At 45.4% G+C, this 19,532-nt stretch overlaps 1 protein-coding gene across 2 annotated transcripts in view; it reads left to right on the top strand.

Annotated features, from left to right (window-relative positions):
- Positions 1-508: 508 nt before the first annotated feature.
- gdf5 (growth differentiation factor 5) overlaps positions 509-19,532 on the top strand; it is a 129,757-nt gene continuing 110,733 nt past the window's right edge. Inside the window, exon 1 of one of the 2 annotated variants that reach the window (XM_060836535.1) lies at positions 509-616. The gene's annotated coding sequence lies outside the window, so the exon portion shown is untranslated. Of the gene's footprint in view, positions 617-10,637; positions 10,657-19,532 lie in introns of those variants that run through there. The other variant, XM_060836536.1, reaches the window with a different exon arrangement.

The following is a 19,532-nucleotide window of genomic DNA, read 5'->3' on the forward strand; positions in this document are numbered from 1 at the left end:
AAACGCACAGCAGGTCAGGCAGCTTCTGAGGAGCAGGAGAATCGACATTTGGAGCATAAGTCCTGCATCAGGACTGAAACATTGATTCTCCTGCTCCTCAGCACCATACTCCCGACTCTGATCTCCAGCATCTGCCGCCCTCACTTTCTCCTAGCCATGGGAAGCGCAGTGTTACAGAGATAGGGTAGGGAGGGTTGCTGTTCAGAGAGTCAGTGTGGATTCGATGGGCTGAATGGCTTGCTTCCACGCTGTAGGGATTTTATGATTAACTCTGCTTCTCTCTCCACTGATACTGCCAGTCATGCTGAGTTTGTCCACCAATTTCTATTTTTGTTTCAGACTCTCAGAGCCTGCAATATCTTGCATTGGATTAACGTAATATTGCTTGTTCTTATCAAGCTGCTGTCATCTGTGTGTTTGGAAGCTGCTCAATGATAACACCAAGTAAGTGAAATGAAAAGGAAAAAGACTTGCATTTATATCATGATCTTTACAGTCATAGAGTCAAAGAGATGTACAGCATGGAAACAGAACTCTTCGCTCCAACTCAGCTTTGAACATCACAAAGCATTTCACCGCCAGTGCTTTTGGGAGGACTGGAAGACATGTTTTTAAGGTCAGAGGAGAAAGAGTTAAAAGGGACTTGATGGGCAACTTTTTCACACAGAATGGTTGGTATGCTGAATCCCTGAGGAACTGGTAGATGTATTTAAAGGACATTTGGATGGGTGCATGAATTTGAAAGGTTTAGAGCGATATGGGCTAAATGAAGACAAATGGGACTAACTTAGTTTGGGAAATGTGGTTAGCATGGATGATTGGACCGAAGGGTCTGTTTCTATACTGTGTGACTCTATGACTATGACTAAGTTGCCACTGTGGTAATGTGGGAAATGTGGCAGGAAATGTATTAATGACTGGGTAATGGGTTGTGGTGACGGTGGCTGAGGGATAAAAATCGGCCAAAATAGCTAACACCTCCCTTGGTTTTGAAATTATGGGATTTGTTTTTATTGTACATCCATGTGAAACAGCAGATATGGCTTCAGGTTCACGTTTCATCTGAAAGATAGCACAATTTCTGTACTACAGAACGCAGCCAGCTTTGACCTTTTTGTTCAAGTCCCTGGGTGAGTCTTGAACCCACAACCATTGGCCCAGTGGCAACCATTTTATAAAAGGACTAAAATGTGAGGTGGGCAATAAACATTTTCACACAGCAAGCAGTCAGGGTCTGGAAAGCGCTGTCTGGAAATGTGGTGGAGGCAGGTTCAGTCGAGGCAATCGAGTGGGGGGGGGGGGTGGGGGGGTGCAGGGGGTACTGAATAATAATTTAAAGAGAAGCAATGTTCAGGGTTACAGGGAAAAAGCAGGAGATTGGCAATAAATTGAAATGCTAAGAGAGAGAGAGAGAGAGTGCAGACAAAACGGACGACATGGTCCCCCGAGGACCATAACAATCTTGTGATTCTGAGTTGAGCCATAGCTGGCACCTTAGAGTGAAATGAAGGGAGGTGAATGGATCTCCCAGTCAGGATGATGGATGGTCGCTAGCAGGAGAAGATTCTTTCCTCTGCTCAGTGAGGGACTGTTGAGATGAGCTCAGTGAGTTGGTGAAATGTATTCAACAACAACACCTTTTAAATCCCTGTAGTGTGGAAACAGGCCATTTGGCCTATTAGCTCCACACCAACCATCCAAAGAGCATTGCACCCTCAGACCCACCACCTACCAAACCCCTATAACTCTGCATTTACCATGGCTAATCCACCCAACCTGCACATCTTCAGGAGGAAACCGGAGCACCCGGAGGAAACCCACGCAGACATAGGGAGAATGTGTAAACTCCACACAGACAGTCGCCTGAGGGGGGAATCGAATCCCGATCGTGGGTGCAGTGAGGCAGCAGTGCTGACCGCTGAGCCACCATGCCAACCTAATCTTTACTCTGCTAAAAACAAAATGTGAAATCTAAGATACTCTGAGGCTGTATGTTCGATATTGTCTAATCAGCCAATTCAGAGATATTATTACACAACCCTTGAGCAGGTAAGGGCTTGAGCTGAAGCTTTCTGGCTCAAATGAAGACAGTACCGCTGCTCCACCAGAGCCCTTGAGACTGTGTGTCAATGGTATCTGAGTGATAATGTTCAGATAAGGGACATTGTTTAATTAAGTGTTTAGAGCACTTATAGAGAGAGACTCAAATACCAGCAAAATACTGCAGATGCTGGAAATCTGAAATAGAAACAGGAAATGCTGGAGAAACTCAGCAGGCCTGGGAGCATCTGTGGAGAGGGAAACAGAGATAATGTTTTAAACCCAATGGCTTTACTTTGGAATGGAAAGAGAGGCTGCTGGGAGATGGGAGACTGCAGTTGTTGGTAGGAGGCTGACATATTCAGTTGCTGTGTTCTGTAAAGAAACCTTTAAGGAGCGAAGTGTTAGTGTCTAATTTCATCCATTTCCAACTGGCTTGGGATCGAACTCACAATGTAGGCTGTACACACTGGAGGCTCCATGAACCAGAATTGGACATAGAACCTGCTTGAGGGGCCAAACAGCCTTACCTCTGCTGCTATATGTTCCTAAGTTTTTATGTGTGGGGCATAAAATCAGCTGGGGTCCCCCATGTTAGGTTTCCAGCATTCCTATTGGCGTAGGGTGTGTCTGTAAACAGACTAAGTGATGAGGACAATGTTGAGTTGGTTTGTTGATGCACTCTGGGCATAGGTTATGGTCTGCTCTCCACTGCAGAGGTGAATGGTCTGACACTGTGCGTGTCAATATGTGTGTATAATGTGAGTTGCCACCACATTAAATTCAAATAATTTGTTTTGTTTATTTGCAAGTAATCTTTGATTGACAAGTGTTAATAATTCCGGCTCGCACCCCGATGACTCAGCAGGCAGTGCTAGCCTGGGCTCAGTGGGTAACACTCTCTCTCTATCTCTCTCTCTCTCTTTCTCTCTCACACACTCACACTCACCCCCATCACAAGTTTGTAGGTCAAGCCCTGCTTCAGAGACCTGAGCACGTAATCTACACTGACACTGTGCTGGGGGAGTTCAACACTGTTGGAGGAGTGTGCCTATTCGGATGAGATTTAAACTAAAGTCCCTTTTGGATTATTGTATAAGATCCTGTGACATTGAAGAGCTATGGTAGGGGAGTTCTTTCTGTGTCCTGGCCATTATTTCTTCTCTCAACAACATTCCCAAAGCTCTCCATCACTGGCTCCCATTCCTCGGGTCTGGGTCTGTTGTAGACTAATTGACTGAGATCCATTGGACGATTTGCCCATCAATGATTTATCACTGTTAACCAGTCTGATAATCTCCAGGAGTGAAGACCACAGGCGGCACGGTGGCACAATGGTTAGCACTGCTGCCTCACAGCGCCTGAGACCTGGGTTCAATTCCTGACTCAGGCGACTGACTGTGTGGAGTTTGCACGTTCTCCCCGTGTCTGCGTGGATTTCCTCCGGGTGCTCCGGTTTCCTCCCACAGTCCAAAGATGTGCAGGCCAGGTGAATTGGCCATGCTAAATTGCCCGTAGTGTTAGGTCAGGGGTAATTGTAGGGGAATGGGTGGGTTGCGCTTTGGTGGGTCGGTGTGGACTTGTTGGGCCGAAGGGCCTGTTTCCACACTGTAAGTAATCTAATCTAATTTACCATGTCTCTGTAAGGGAGCAGCATTTCTCTCTCCCACAGAACATTGGAGTCTCTGAGACTCAGAGAGCATGCAACAGGCAAGAAAGTGGTCACAATTGCATTAGCCATTATCTTATTGGAAGGTGGAGCAGGCTCAATGAATGGCCCACTCCTGCGTCTTGTGTTTTCTCATGTTTTTACCTTCCTGCCTTGTCACTATTTCCCTCAATTCCCCAACCTTGAGAAAATTAAAAGTGACAGATCCAGATTTGGGCCAAGGATTACGGTGGGGTGGGTGTAAGGAAAATATTTATCTGTGCAGCAAGTGGCAATAATCTGGGGCTGACAGGTGGTGCAAGTGGAATCAGTCACTTATTTTGACAGGAAATTGGATAGGCCCAAGGCAAGTAAAGGGAGAGCAGAGTACAAATCTATGAGTTTGGTGAATAAGCATGTCAGGAGAAGACAGGAAGAAGGTTCTCCTTTCTTTTTGCCTCCTTTTATCAGCCTCCAGGAATTGTAAAGCTGCACAAGAGGAGAGAAGAGAGCAGGACCTGAGAGATTGGCAGTATATCTGGGCCCAATAACTGGGACCCATGGCACTAGAGGGCTCATGGAGCTCAGATCTGGGTGGAGACCAGGGCCAGTGCTAGAGGAGGTGGAGGAGGGGGGGGGGGACTAAATTACTGTCCTGTGACTGCAAATGAGGCAGGTAAGAGGACCCAGAGAACAGGAGTCCAGGGCCCTCAGCAATTGTCCAGCAGACTTGAGTTTATTTCTACTTGATTGGACATTGAACATGAAGGTGGTGCTAACTGATCGATGTACTGTAGGAAGGGGAGTTGAACAGAATGTAGTGGCTGTAGTGGGACATTACAGTGTGGAGGATTGACACTGTTCTTTGCAGAAGGAGCATGATTGCAGATGGATGTGTGTGACAGGGTTTGTGACACCAGTTCTGGTTTGAAGAGGAATTCTCAGTGAGAGGGATAGGAACAAGTGGTCATGGTTCACATTATTTGGAGGTGCCAGTGTTGGACTGGGGTGGACAAAATTAAAAATCACACAACACCAGATTATAATCCAGCAGGTTTACTTGGAAGCACCAGCTTTCAGAGCGCTGCTCCTTCATCAGGTGATTGTCACAACCACCTGATGAAAGAGCGTTGCTCCGAAAGCTAGTGCTTCCGAATAAACCTATTAGACTATGATCTGGTGTTGTGTGATTTTTACCATGGTCCACATTGGTACCGATGAAAATGTGTTGCTGGAAAAGCGCAGCAGGTCAGGCAGCATCCAAGGAACAGGAGATTCGACGTTTCGGGCATAAGCCCTTCTTCAGGACTCTTATGCCCGAAACATCGAACCTCCTGTTCCTTGGATGCTGCCTGACCTGCTGCGCTTTTCCAGCAACACATTTTCAGCTCTGATCTCCAGCATCTGCAGACCTCACTTTCTCCTCCACTTACCAATAACACAAGTCAAACTGAGAAAGGGGTTCTCTTAAGAGACTATGATAATTTAGACGCTACTTTGAAATACAGAACCACAAAGGTTGAAAATAATCTTTGACTTACTACCTGAGCCACGTGCCAGTTGGCATAGAGTGAATACGATGAGTGAAATTAATATATGCTGAGAGGTTGGGGTAGGAGGATTGAATTCCATTTCACGAGGCACCAGCCCCAGTACTGGGGAAAGAAGATTCTGTACCATTGGACAGTCTCTGCCTGAACCGTGTTAGAACACGCAGCTACATGATGAGGGAAATAGAAGGAGCTTTACAAAGTCCAATAAGGGATCAGTGATGAGTTGATGAAGTAAGCAAAGGGGTAGAATCATGACAGGAGAGAAAACTAATAAGATCAGAAACGAAGGTTGGAGAATGGCCATAAAAAGCCTAAGAAAAATGATGAAGACAAGAAGCTATAAAGATAACAAAAAGACAAAACTAAAGGCTCTGTGTCTGAGTCCGTGTAAGATTCAGAGCAAAGTGAATGATTTGCCAGCACACATTGAAGTGAATAAATATGATCACAGACATTACAGTAACATGAAAAGGATTGGGTGCTGAATGTTGAAGGGTAAGTGATATTCAAGAAGAAAACAATAGATAAAGATGGAGGGGAGTGCTGTTAATTAAGATTTACATTGGTCAAGAGATGACCTAATTTCAGGAAGTCAGGAGATAGAATCAGTTTAGGAAGAGATGAGGGATAGTGGGGAAAGGAGTCACAAGTAGGAGTGGTCTCAGTCTCCTAACAATGACCATGATTTAATATACAAAAAGAAATGCTGTGTTCTTGTCATAAAGTTTTGCTAAGAATCACAGAAGGTTTTAGAGTACATGTAGAACCAAAAAAACTCTGAGTTGCAATGAGAGCCTGCATGAGGGCGGCACGGTGGCACAGTGGTTAGCACTGCTGCCTCACAGCGCCTGAACCCGGGTTCGTTTCCCGACTCAGGCGACTGACTGTGTGGAGTTTGCACGTTCTCCCCGTGTCTGCGTGGGTTTCCTCCGGGTGCTCTGGTTTCCTCCCACAGTCCAAAGATGTGCGGGTCAGGTGAATTGGCCAGGCTAAATTGCCCGTAGTGTTAGGTAAAGGGGTGTATGTAGGGGTATGGGTGGGTTGCGCTTCGGCAGGTCAGTGTGGACTTGTTGGGCCGAAGGGCCTGTTTCCAAACTGTAAGTAATCTAATCTAATCTAATCTAATATAATGAGGCATTTATAGACCCTTTTGAGATAGTTTCTTCAACAGTATGTTCTGGGATTAACCAATGAGCATGTTATATTAGGGTTAAGCTAGACTTGGTATCATGCAATGTGGGCTATGGACTTTGTCATCAAACAGCTTGTTCCTCGGCCAGTATTGATCACTGTGAGTGATGTTAAATTTCATCATTAAAACTGCCGTTGCTGAGAAGTTCCTGCCAAGGTAAGAGAAGTGATCCACATTTCCAGTGGCTCACCATGGATCTTCATTGTCAGGGGGACAGTCGTGTGCAGTAGCAGCAGGCTCGGAAACAAGCCCTCAACACTGCAGAGGCAAGTGTGTAAACTACTGAGCCTCATTAACTGTGAGATCTGTGATCACATTATTGAACCGACTCTTGCTTTGACAAGAGACAAATCATATCACTCAGTCGTAATTGGGTGTTAATGATTACTTGCTCAACTGATTGACGAGGTCACAACTTTGTCTCAAGTTTCATTTTGACTTGATTTGCTTTCTGGTTTTTCAGTTACAGTGCTGTGTTTTTGATCCTGGCTACACTCTGATTCTAGAAAAGTTCTTTCACCAGTGAGATCACAACGATGACATCTAATCCTGTCCAAACTCGAGATTAGAGGTGTCCCCGGACAGTAGCAGCAGAAAATACCTTGGGCATCCGTATCAATCCTGATACGAGAGCTATGTAAGAAAACCAAACTGGAATAGGAAGCTCCCTCCTGCACATTCCACATTCAGGTGCCATGCCAGGGAGTTGAGCACAGACTCCAGCTGAAACTTGGATGTGGCACTGAGGGAATGTTGCACAGTTAGCTGAGCCGTTTGTATAATGTTACACTGAGCTTCCAACGAAGGTATTGGTTGTTATAAAGATTAGCATTGCCCAAGACATGCTAGGGAATTCTCCCCAGTGTCCTGACTGATATTTATACCTTCCTAAACTTCACAGGAACAGATAATCGGTTCATTATCACATAGCACAGAAACTGACCCTTCAGTCCACCTGCCCATGTTGTCAATAATCCCAAACTAAACCTGTCCCAGAAGCCTGCATTGGGGCCATATCCTGCCAAACATTTCTTATTCATGTATTTACAACTTAAACCCTCAGCTCCTGGTAAATCTCTTCTGAATCCCCTCCAGCTTAACTATATCCTGACCAGAACGGGACACAATATTCCAGAAGAGGCCTCACCAAAGTCCTGCACAATCTCAACAAGACTTCCCAACTCCAATACTCAAAGGTCTGAACAATGAAGGCAAGTGTGCCAAACACCTCATCTACCCTGTCTATATGTGAGTCAGATATTACGAGGGGGCATAGCTTTAAATTAAGGGGTGGTAGGTATAGGACTGATGTTAGGGGTAGATTCTTTACTCAGCGAGTCGTGAGTTCATGGAATGCCCTGCCAGTAACAGTGGTGGACTCTCCCTCTTTATGGGCATTTAAACTGGCATTAGATAGGCATATGGAGGATAGTGGGCTAGTGTAGGTTAGGTGGGCTTGAATCGGCGCAACATCGAGGGCCGAAGGGCCTGTACTGCGCTGTATTTTTCTATGTTCTATGATACAAACTTCAAGGAATTATGTGCCTGAACCTTGAGGTCTCTCTGTTCTACACAAGGCCCTCCTTTTAACTGTATAAGTCCTGCCCTTGTTTATTATACCCAAACGCAATACCTCGCATTTATCCAAATTAAACGCTATCTGCCCCTCCTCAGCCCATTGACCCAATTGATCACGATCACTTTGTAATTTTGGATAACCTTCTTCACTGTCCACTCGACCTCAAATTTTGGTGTCATCTGCAAATTTACTAACAATGCCTATGTTCTCATCTAAATTTTTCTTTTTTCATTATTCATTGATGGGATGAGGACATAGCTGGCTAGGACAGCATTTACTGCCCATCCTTAATTGCCCAGAGGGTAGTTAAGAGTCAACCACATTTGCTGTGGGTCTGGAGTCACATGTAGGCCAGACCAGGTAAGGATGGAAGTGTCCTTCCCTGAAGGACATCAGTGAACCAGATGGGTTTTTCCAGCAATAAATAATGGTTTCATGGTCATCATTAGACCCTTAATTCCAGATTTTTGTTGAATTCAAATTCCACTACCTGCTGTGGCAGGATCTGAACCCCAGTCTTCGGGACATGACCTAGGTCTTTGGATTAATAGTCCAGTGTTAATACCACTAGGCTATCACCTCCCTATTTTTTATGCAAATTATTACTTGACTGTCTGTGGGAGCTTCCAAATTGGCTCCAGTGTTTTCTCTACTTTATTATACTACAGTAAAATATTTTGTTAGCTGTAATGAGCTTTGCGGTGGGAAATGTGCTATTGAAATGCAATTTTCTTTTCTGCAGTACAGACTGTTCGACAGAGAGAGGGAGTATCCATTGACTGATCTGATCTGAGATAAGAAGTTCAGCAGAGGGTCTGAGTGTTGTATTAAAGTTGTGCAAGCAAAAAGCTGCAGATGCTGGCAATCTGAGAGAAAACAAGCAAATGCAGAAACACCCAACTGGCAGCATCTGTGGAGAGAGAAAAACAAGAAATAGGCTGGGTCTGTATCCATTGGAATCGAGAAGGATGAGATGTGATCTTATTGAAAACATTTCAGATCCTGAGGGGACTTGACAGGGTGGATACTCAGCGGATTAGAAACAAAAACAGCAATTGCTGGGAAAATTCAGCAGGTCTGGCAGCATCCATGGAGAGAAAGCAGAGTTAATGTTTCGGGTCCAATGAGGACATTGCTGGCTAGGACAACACTTATTGCCCATCTCTAATTGCCTAGGGGGCAATTAAAAGTCAACCACATTGCTGTGGGTCTGGAGTCACATGTTGGCCAGACCAAGTACGGATGAAAGTTTGCTTCCCGAAAGGATTAGTGAACCAGATGGGTTTTCCCAACAATAGTTCTGAGGAAGGGTCGCTGAATCTGAAACATTAGTTCTGTTTTGTCTCCTCAGATGCTGCCAGACCTGCCAAGCTTTTCCAGCAATTTCTGTTTTCGTTCCTGCCTTCCAGCATTGGCAATTCTCTCAGTTTTACTGAGAGGGTGTGATGCAGACTAGAACCAGGGGAAAGCTTAAAAACAAGGGCCCTCCCAGTTAAGAGAGAGATGAGGAGAAGTGTGTTACCTCAGAGAGTAATCAGTCTTTGGAACTCTTCCCCAGCAATAATGAAAGGCGGTTGTGAATATTTATTTCAGAAAGATTTGGATAGATTCTTGATAACGAGGGGTTCTAAGGATGTCGGGGTGGTTTTGTGGGGGTGGGATGTAATCAGTTGGAAGAGCAATGAGTGTCAGGCCACAATCAAATTAACCATAATTTTATCAAATAGTAGAGCAGGCGCAAGGGCTGAATGGCCTACTATGAAGTTGCGTATTCCTACACAAAGTAGCTGTAGTTCCAGAGGGCCATATGACTGCTCTCTCATTAGAGAGAGAAAGACAGAGACAGAGACAGAGACAGAGATAGAGAGAGAGAGAGAGAGAGAGGACTTAGGGTCACCATGCCTTATAGGAGGGAGGAGGTTTAGAAGGAGAGTCCAGGGATGAGAAACATCAGTGATGAGGAAAAATTGGAGAGGTTGGGACTGTTCTCCTTGCACAGTTGAAACTCAATTGACAAAAGGTGACATGGTGGCTCAGTGGTTATCACAGCGTCAGGGACCTGGGTTCGATTCCAGCCTTGGGTGACTGTCCGTGTGGAGTTTGCACATTCTCCCTGCATCTGTATGGGTTTCCTCTGGGTGCTCTGGTTTCCTCCCATAGTCTAAACATGTGTAGGCTAGGTGGACTGGCCAGAGGAAATGTGACGTTACACTGATAGGGTGGGATGCTCTTTGGAAGGTTGGTGTGGTCTCAATAGGCCAAATGGCCTGCTTCCACACTGTCGTGATTCTGTTCTATGATTCTACTGATGCTCATTTGAAGAGCCAGTGCAGACATGATGGGCTGAATAGCCTTCTTCTTCTCTTTGACACGTCTGTGATCCTGTGACCCACAAACCTGTGATGGGGGACGTGTGTGAGAGAAAGAGAGAGTGTGTTACCCTCTGAGCTCTGGTTAGCACTGCCTGCTGAGTCATCGGGGTGCGAGCAGTAATTATTAACACTTGTCGATCAAATTTATCTTGTAAATAAATGAAATAACTCATTTGAATATGATGTCGTAGCGACTCACTTTATACACAAATATTAACACGCATAGATCCAGACCACTCACATACAGGATGTCGACACATATTCTATCCAAGGTAAGAAAGAGATTAATAATTGAGTGCTTCAGGCAATAACTTCCATGATTCACAGGGGAAATATGTAGCTTATCCTGAAATTCCAACTTATTTGCTTGAAATGTTCCAGCAACATTTGGTTGTGTATGCATCCTTTCCAATAAATGACTCAGTCTATGTCCAGGCAGGCGAATGCAGAGTGGGATTTGAATATTGAGAGAATTGGTGATCAATTTCTTGTTTCAACTTTGTAATAACCTTCTCACCTGTCAGCAGTGGGCTAGATAGTTTCATTTTCTAAATCTAAAAGTGAATTCATGCTTTTTCAGTTTAATCCATTAATTTGTTTCTGAATTTTGTGTACGTGTGACTGACCAGACGAAGTTTTAACCTCAACATTGCTCAGGGTGACGTGTTGAACTGAAAAGAAAAATTCTGATAAGTCATTCTGGAAGTACATGATAAAAGTTCAGTAAATGTTTCTGAAAGTTGCAGGGGAGGACGAGAGAGTGATATAGAAATGGGGGTTGGGTGGGAAAATGAGAAAGAGACAGGGAGTGAGACAGAAATAAGTTCGGATAGAGAGAAGTGGGGCAAGGATGTGGAGGGGAAGGGTGAGAGAGGAGGAGGTGAGGGAAAAGGGGGAGAGGAAGAGTCAGAGGGATGAGGCTGAGAGAGGGAATAGGGTAAAGGAAAGAGAGTTCAGGGAAAGAGAGGAAAGAGTGAAAGAGGAGTGTGTGGGAGGGAAAGAAGGAAAGGAGAAAGGGGGAGAGAGAAAGGGGCATGGGTGAGTAGGGCAAGAGATGGAGAGAGGTGGGTGGGAGAAAACACAATGGAAGGGTGGGTGGTGAAAGGGATGGAGAGCGGAGCCTGTGTGGTGGAAGTGAGGAAGATGGAGTTTGATTTAGATAAATGCGAGGATTTGCATTTTGGAAGACAAACAATGCAGGACTTACACAGTTAATGGCAAGGCCATGGGCAGTGTCATTGAACACAGAGACCTAGGGGTGCAGGTACATAGTTCCTTGAAAGTCCACAGGTAGACAGGATGGTGAAGAAGATAGTTAGCATGCTTACCTTCATCAGTTAGAGCACTGAGTGCAGGAGTTGAGACATCTTGTTACAGCTTTACAAGACTTTAGGAAGGACTCATTTGGAGTACTGCATACAATTCTAGTAGCCCTGCTATAGGAAGGATGTTATTAAACCAGAAAGGGTGCGAAATGATTTACTAGGATATTACTGAGACTGGAGGGATTGAGTTATATGGAAAGGCTGGCCAGGTTGGGACTTTTCTTCCTGGAGGGTAGGAAGCTGAAGTGTGACCTTTGGCGGTTTATAAAATCATGAGGGACATGGATAAGGTGAATAGCCAAGGGTAGGGGAGTCCAAAACGAGAGGGCATAGATTTGAGGTGAGAGGGGAGATATTTTAAAGGGACCTGAGGGGTAAGTTTTTCACACAGAGGGTGATGCATATTTGGAATGAGCTGTTAGAAGAAGTGGTGGAGGTGGATACAATTACATTATTTAATAGATCTTTGGACAGGTACATGGATAAGGAAAAGGTCAGAGTGATATTGGCTAAAAGCAGGTAAATGGGACTAGTTCAGTTTCGGACAGCAGGTCAGCATGGACTTGTTGGGCCAAAAGATCTGTTTTGGTGTTGTACGACTTTATGTCCTTAAGAGAGGGGGTTTGGAGTGTGGTAGAGGAGGAAAAGAAGTGATGGGAGGGATTGAGAAAGGGGAAAGAAGGTGCAAGGAGGGGGTGATAGTGAATGAGAAGGAGGCAGATGAGTGAAGGAGAGAGAGAGGGAAAGGGTAGGGAAGGAGGAATTCAAGAGAAGGAGCTGGTTGAGAGCAGATCATATATTCTGCAGATGACCATTGTAAGTGAGTGACAGTAGCTTAATATGCTTGGTACATGGATATGCGTGTATACCAGTATCAGTGTGTAACAGAGCGTGGTACATGGATTGTGTGAGTAAATTTGCCAATGTGTTTGTATACAAGTAGATGGGCGTGTTTGCACACTGAGGGTGCTTTAGGAATGAGTCTGTGTGTCGTGTGGATGTAGAGGAGACAGGGGAAAGATGTTCTGTGTTGTAGGGGCTCCTGTGTGGGGAGTGAGTGCAAGGTTTCTGAGCACTGCTTCTTTGAGCTGGGAAATTTCTGCCCCATATGCAGCGGGGCGGTTTCTGGAGAAACTGTTTCGTTGTGGCACATCTAATGTAAGATGTGTCATTTCACTTTCCATGTCGGCATCCCTTCCATCTGACTAACTGGCTGATAATTTGGAAGGTGGATTCCCCTGCTGGTTAGGAAAGGAATGTGTTCAACTCGGGCCCTGTTCATGACCGAGTCTGAACCTTGCTGAGATCAACCTTTACCACCTCAGCTGACACATAGTATTATTGTGCATGCAACAACAACACTCATTCATGTCGCATCTTTGGTGTAAGAAAATGCCCCACGATGCTTCATAGGAGATAATGATGTAAAACAGCACTGAGCCATACAGGGAGGTGGTGGTATAGCAATAATTTCATAGGCTTAGAAATCCAGAACTCCAGGTCAACGTTTCAGGGATATGGGGTTTGAATCCCAAAGTGGCAGATAGTAAAATTTGAATTTGTTGAAAATCTGGAACTGAAAGCTAATCTACTGTCAATTGTCATAAAAACCCATCTGATTCACTTTCAGGAAGGAAATCTGCCATCCTCACCTGGTCTGACCTACATGTGACTATAGATCCACAGCAATGTGGTTGACTCTCAACTGCCCTCTGGGCAATTAGGGATCAGCAATAAATGCTGGCCCATCCAGCGTCACTCATATCTATGAATGAATAAAAGATTTGAGAAGATGTTAGGTCAGATCACAAGTCGCTTGGTCGAAGAGGTAGATTTGAAGGTGCGCTGTAAAGGGAGGAGTGGAGAGGGCATCCTGGAGATTAGGGGCTCAGCAAATTAAGGTACGACCACTAATAGTGGAGCAATTAGATTGGAGATGCACAGGACAGGGGTAAATGGAAGAGACCAGTTACCTTGGATGGTCATGGAGCTGGAGGGGATTAAAGAGATAGGGACGGCCGAAGGATTTGGCATCAAAGGCAAAGATTTAAAAAATCAAAGCAAAAATAAAAATAAAGCCACATAACATGGATTGGGCATGACACTGGCTACCAGCACAGGGAGTGCCACCCTGCCAGCAATGCTGTTTTTCAAATACAATGTCAAACTGTGGCTTTACCCCACCCCGTCTCTCTGGTGGAGGTGTTCGGTCACATGCTACACTGTTCCCCAGGGCTGACGTTCTAAGACCAGAGGGCACAAGTTAAAGGTGAGGGGCAAATGGTTTAGAGCAGACCTGAGAAATGTGATAAAAAATATGGAATGCATTGTCTGAGAGGGTGGTGGAGGCAGGTACTCACATAACATTTAAGAAGCATCTGGATGAGCATTTAACATACCAGAGCGTAATAGGTTATGGACCAAATGCTGGTAAACAGGATTAGTGTAGTTTGGCGTTTGCTGGTCAGCATTGGGCCATAGGGCCTGTTTTTTGTTATATGACTCTGTGACTAGTTTAAAGTCTAAGAGAGTTCTCCAAATGTATCCCACTACCTATGAAATCAAATGGCTTGGTCACTAATCTGATTGTTGTCTGTGGGAGCTTGCTGGGTACAAATCGGTTGTCAAATTGCCTCCATTCCCACAGGAACATTATCTCAAAAAGTCTTTCAAGTATATCCAAGGCTGAGATAGACACACTTTTAATCAGGAAGGCAATCAAAGGATGGAGGGCAAAGGCAGGAAAATGGAGTTAACAATTAGTGGATCTGTCCTGATCTCATTCTTGGCAGAGCAGACTCGAAAGGTGTACTTCTGTTCTTGAGTTTTATGGGCTGTCGTTACAGGCTGTGAAATACTTTGGAATGTAAACTGAAATGTTGATGCAAGTTGTTTCTTTCCTTCTATTGAATCTGCATCTGTGTGAATTCCAGCTGTTTAGATCTCTCTGGGGCTAGCGGTGGTCGGGCCAGAGGGGAGGGGTGGAGTTGTTGGATAGGGAGGTTTATCACTAACAGGTGTGTGTGTGTGTGTGTGTGTGTGTGTGTGTGTGTGTGTGTGTGTGTGTGTGTGTGTGTGTGTGTGTGTGTGTAGGTTTTTGAGTGTTTGTGTGTGTGTTTGTGTGAGCATGTGTGTGTGTGTGTCTGTGAGTGTGTGTGTGTGAGAGCATGTATGTGGGAAGTGGGGTGGATGTGGGTGTGTAATAACTGTTTCTGGGCATTTTCTCTCTCTCTCTCTCTCTCTCTCTCTCTCTCTCTTTCTCTCTGTCACTCTCTCTCTCTGCCTCTGTGCAGCCTCTTGCAAGAGTGCAATTTCCCAGGTACTGCCTGCTTCTCCATCTACAAGGAGACTGCTGAATAACTAATTACACCACTGAAGTGAACTCAGGAAACTGGGCCATCACTTCACGGACAGGCCTGTCCCATGGAAAGGGAATGTGTTTCAATTCCAACTCGGGGCCTGGGCAACAGCTGTAGGGTGAGATTTGATGGGTGGGGCCTGGGAACCGCCTCCCATCAGGGCCGTGGTCAGGATGGGGATGAGGTTGTTGGGGTTGGGGGAATGTGAACCTGCTCGAGGGTGATTGGAGTCAGGTGTTGGGGGAGTGGGAACACCTTTTGCTGGCAGAGTAAGGTCAGAGCTGACTCCCTAAGTGAGGGTGGGCACTGTCATCCACAGCTGAGAGCTCAGACAGCACCATGGGGGTCATTTGCAAATTCCTTTATGAAATATGGGCATCAGTGCCAAGTGCAGCTTTGATGCCAATGACCTCAGGACTTGCTTGGCCATTTCAAAATGGCAGTAAATACCTACCAGGTAAAGATGGCAGATTTCCTTCCCTAAAGGGCATTGATGAAGCACATTGCATTTTAGAATTGATGATTACCATATGTACTGACAATAACTAACTTTACACCTCAGATTTGAGGGGCTAATTAGCTCAGTTGGCTGTACAGAGTTGAGAGTCAACCACATTGCTATGGATCTATAGTCACATGTAGGTCAGACCAGGTGAGGACGGCAGATTTCCTTCCTGAAACAGAGTGACGCCAACAGCATGGGTTCAATTCCCACCCTGGTTGAGGTTACTGTGAAGAATTGTCCTTCGCAACCTCTCCCCCTCATCTGTGGCATTGTGACCCTCCGATTAAATCACTGCCAGTCACCTCTCTCTCTCTCTCTCTCTCTTTCTCTCTCTCCCTCTCTCCAATTAAGAGCAGCCCTATGGTCTGGTAAGACCATGGTAACACAACAGACCATCACCTCTCTCTGCAGGGGATGTGCTGATGCCTTGGGCACTCTCAGTGGGGACACCAAGGGTCATTGAGGTCATGTATGCTCTTGTCTCCCTTGACCAAAGAAGGCCTCCTCCCCAAACTCACTGTGGGCCTTCAGGATTTACCTGACAGAGCTCCTCCCATACCTGGGCTATCCCAACAGAGAGGCTGACTGTCACTCAGTCACTTAAGACCAATACGCCCTGAATGTCATCATGGTTCCAGTTTGGGACTGGTTGGTTCCCAAGATCCCAGACCCGTGCTGGGGCTGAGGAAGATATTTCTGTGTGTGTGTGTGTGTGTGTGCAAACAATTTTCAGAGCAGGATTAAGGTCTCCAGGATTGGGCAGTTTGGCCACCCCCAATAACTGGAAAAAACAACTTGGAGCTCCCACAGTAATTATTACCTCAGAACTCATGACCCCAAAACTTAGGCTGCAGGCCCTGTGACCCACAGTTTGGGAAGCTTTGACTTATGGAGTTTGATTGGTGCCTGAGCAGGAAGCTCATCTGTGATGCTATCTGCCGTGTGTAAAATGGTGCAATGGGTGAAGACATAGAACACGCCACCCAACACCTTCTCACGGCAGCAAAGAGATGCTGCAATTCTCCTCCCAAACAGGGAACTGCAGGAGATTCCTGTGTTCAGAGCTTTGGTAAGACCACATCTGGAATATAGGGTGCAGTTTTGGTCTCCCTGTCTGAGGTAGGTGTTCTGACTAGGGAGGGAGTGCAACAAAGAGTTACCAAACTGATCCCTGAGTTGGCAGGACTGATGTGTGAAAAGAGATTGAATCATTTGTGATTATATTTACTGGAGTTTAGAAGATTGAGATTGATAGAGAAGATTGATCTCATTGAAACCTATAAAATTCTAACAGAGCTAGACAGGATGTTCCCAATGACCAGGGAGTCCAGAACCATGGGCTCGCAGTCTCAGGATACAGGGTAGGCTATTTAGGACTGAGATGAGGAGAAATTTCTTCACCTGAAGAGTGGGGAGCCTGTGGAATTCCCTGTCACAGACAGTGGTTGAGGTCAAAACTTTGCATATTTTCAAGAAGGAGTTAGACATAGTTGTTAGGGCTAAAGGATCAAAGGGGCTGGGGAACGAAAGGAGAACAGGGTATCGAGCTGGATGATCAACAATGATTGTATTGAATGATGCAGGAGGCTCGAAGGACCGAATGGCCTACTCATAGAAAACAGTACACCACAGTACAGGGCCTTCGGCCCATGATGCTGTGACGAGCATTTATCTTAATCTAAGATCAACCTAACCTGCACAATCCTCCATTCACTGCCATCCATGTGCTTGTCCAGTGTTGGCTTAACAGTCCCTCATGTCTCTGACTCTACTCCCATCGCTGGCAGTGCATTCCACCACTCGGTACTCCTGATCCTATTTTCTATGTTTGTCCCGATCCCGAGCGGAGGCACAGAATATCAACAGGTCACTGGGTTGGGTGGGTGGTGGGTGCAAGAATGGGCTGTGAGGCTTCCAGGTAAGGAATAGCCTGTTGATATTCACAGCTGAAAATGTGTTGCTGGTCAAAGCACAGCAGGCCAGGCAGCATCTCAGGAATATTCCTGAGATGCTGCCTGGCCTGCTGTGCTTTGACCAGCAACACATTTTCAGCTGTGATCTCCAGCATCTGCAGACCTCATTTTTTACTTGTTGATATTCACAGCCTTGGCTCACAGGGAGGAGTGTTTGTTGAACATTGTCTGGGGTTTGGGAGAAGACAGAAGAGAATCTGCCTTCTGGAAAACAGGGAGAGAACAGGGAGAAAAAAAACAAGCAGAAGTTGGCTCAGAAAGCTCATTAATTTTACATAATAGCTTCCAGGTTTTAGGAATGATTTCCGCGGAAAAATAAGGTAGATACTGATGATGCAAATGATGTTATTGCCATGGTCACACAATCAGAGTTACACTCTGAAATAGGTTGTTCACATGGGTCTGGAGGAGGGGTTTATAGCAGGAAATAGTGGGGGTGAAGATGGGGGTGAGTGGGAATATTGCACTGAAAAAAATGGGATGGATATGGGCAGGAGTAATGGGGGGGGGGGGGGGGGGGGTTCAATCTTTTATCCATATTTTCCCAGATCATGCCTTGATGGCACTGTTATTATTTCTATAAAGCTCTTCCAAAATCCTTGGCCGAGTGCATATACCAGTCAGTGTGCATTGGCCATAGCCTGAGACCTTGGGAATGATGGGAATGATTCCAGAGGTGAGGCACTTCAATAACGTGGAGGTATTCCAGAAACTGAGGGCTATGCTCTGTTTAGCTGAGAAGCTGAATGAGAGAATTAATAGAGATATTTCAAATTATAAAGGGCTTAGGCAGAGTAAGTATGGAGAAACTGTTTCCAAGGCAGATGAAACAGAAGCAGAGGTTGCTGGTAAATCTCAGCAGGTCTCACCTAGACCTGAAACACTACCTCTGCTTTCTTCCTACAGATGCTGCCAGACCTGCTGAGTTTTTCCTGCAATTTCTGTTTCTGTTTCTGATTTCCAGCATCTGCAGTTCTTTCAGTTTTGTTTTTGTTCAGTCCATCACAGTTCTGGGTCAGTCAACAGAGGACACAGATTTAAAGTAATTAACTTTAGGGTATTGGCAAAAGAGTAAGTGTATTGGGTGTTGGGCCAAAGGGCCTTAAACCATGCTGGACGACTCTATGACTGGGCCGGCATTAATTGCCCACCCCTAGTTACCCTTGGATAAAACTGAATGGCATGCTTGCTAAGGATGTTTCAAAGTTCAGTTCAGAGTCACCAACGTTGCTGTTGCTCTGAAGTCACATGCAGGCCAGACTGGAGAAGGACAGCAGATTTCCTTCCCTCTGATCTCCCTGCTACAGCAAAGACGTTGTTAAACCTGGAAGGGTTCAGAAAAGACGTTGCTGGGGCTGAAGGGTTTCAGCTACAGGGAGAGGCTGAATAGGGCTGGGGCTGTTTCCTCTGGAACGTCGGAGGCTGAGGGGTGACCTTACAGAGGGTTGTAAAATCATGAGGGGCATGGATAGGGTCAATAGTCAAGGTCATTACCCTGGGGTCGGGGAGTCCAAATCTAAATGGCACAGGTTTAGGGTGAGAGGGGAAAGACATAAAAGAGACCTAAGGGGCAACTTTTTCACTCGTGTTGCGTGTATGGAATGAGCTGCCAGAGGAAGTGGTGGAGGCTGGTACAAGTGCAACATTTAAAAGGCATCTAGATGGATATATGAATAGGAAGAGATTAGAGGGACATGGGCCAATAGGAGCAGATTAATTGAAGATATCTGGTCAGCATGGAAAAGGTGGATGGAAGGGTCTGTTTCCATGCTGTACATCTCAATGACTCTATGACTCATGAGTGAATCAGATGGGTTTTCTTTTACATCAATTGACAAGTTTCATGGTCATGGTTAGATTTTTAATTTAGATTTTCAAGCAGCGAGTTGTTTGATCTGGAACATGTTGTGTGAAAAGAACAGAGGAAAGCAAATTTAATGGAAACTTCCAAAAATGAATTGGGTAAAAATATAAAAAGAAATAATT

This window comes from Hemiscyllium ocellatum, chromosome 15 (assembly GCF_020745735.1).
Source record: "Hemiscyllium ocellatum isolate sHemOce1 chromosome 15, sHemOce1.pat.X.cur, whole genome shotgun sequence".
NCBI lineage: Eukaryota > Metazoa > Chordata > Chondrichthyes > Orectolobiformes > Hemiscylliidae > Hemiscyllium > Hemiscyllium ocellatum.